This window comes from Nanorana parkeri, unplaced genomic scaffold, assembly GCF_000935625.1.
Source record: "Nanorana parkeri isolate BGI_ZX_2015 unplaced genomic scaffold, ASM93562v1 scaffold103, whole genome shotgun sequence".
Lineage (NCBI taxonomy): Eukaryota > Metazoa > Chordata > Amphibia > Anura > Dicroglossidae > Nanorana > Nanorana parkeri.
The window spans coordinates 2,267,828-2,269,115 of NW_017306371.1; positions in this window are offsets into that span (position 1 = coordinate 2,267,828).

Here is a 1,288-nt window from a genome sequence, read left to right on the forward strand (position 1 = left end):
TCGAATAACTTGAAAATAACCTGTCTCATCCCATTCATTATAGGACAACTGCACCACTGTTATATTGCACTGCACTGTATATTGCAATGAGCCTACAGTAGCATGTTTATGAATTTAGCAAAATTAATGCTATACCTTTTTTTCCTCCATAGAAAAGATTTTGCCATGGTCAGCCTAACCAAAAGAGAAACTTTAACCTGATCTTTGAAATGACAACAAGGGGCAACTTTAGAAATGTTTAGTAATGACAATCTGCAAACAGATACTTATAAACAATTGCCGTGATTTTATTAGTTGCATACCTTTTTTTTCTTTGGCACATGTAACCAGAACAGATGACCATGCACATCATCTCAGGGGAGGAAAATGCCTTTCCCTGGGATCTTGTGAGATTACAGATGAGATTTTCCACCAATGCGCTACTGATGTAACCTTCCCAGGATGCAATGCTTGGACACATTACATCACTAATGCCCAAGAGGATCAGGGAGTGGACATTCAATAACTGTAGGTAAAAGAAAAATAAGTTTGTGTAACTAATGAATGTAAGATGATTTAATATCAGCACGCAGAGCTGTATGCTGAGGGGTTTTTAGTGAAAGAGGGTAAAGGTCTGTTTAAGCTCACGCTATCATTAATTGACCATTCAGGCTCTTGTAGAGCAATGAGTAAAGAGTAAGTACTATCCTGTGCTCTACAAGTCCCAGTATTCAATGCACCTGAGGAATTTTGCTCCTGTTTTCTTCCCCTCTATTTGCCTTCACCACCTGTTACTTGATTGATGTGCATGCTGAGGAGATTTAGCAGCATTTACATGTTCCCCACTCTACCTCAGCAGCACTGAATGTGAGAGCGATACACTGGTCTGGCATTACACACAGTATCCAGTAAAGAAGCAAGATTTTGTAAAGTTTCAACAATAACGCATGAATAAAGTCTGCTATCACTAAACGTGACTGTAAAAGCCACTGAAAGTAAAAAAAAAGGTCATGGCATTTAAGGCACAAAACCAAGTTTACTTCAAGGTTCAATGCACACTGCTAACAGGGACCAGGCCCGGCGCTAGCGCAAGGCAAGTAAGGCGGGCGCCTCACGGCGCTGCAAGGTGAGGGCGGAAGAAACCGGGCATTTTGACAAGTACTCGTCAAAATGCCCCGATGTTTGCGCTATGTTTTTTGTTTTTTTTTTACTTACCTTCGGTGCGGGAGAGCAGCGGCGAGTCAGCGCTGGTCCAGTGGGAGGAGCTCCAGGTGGGGTCCTAATTTAGCTGGCCGGCGACTGCCTGAGG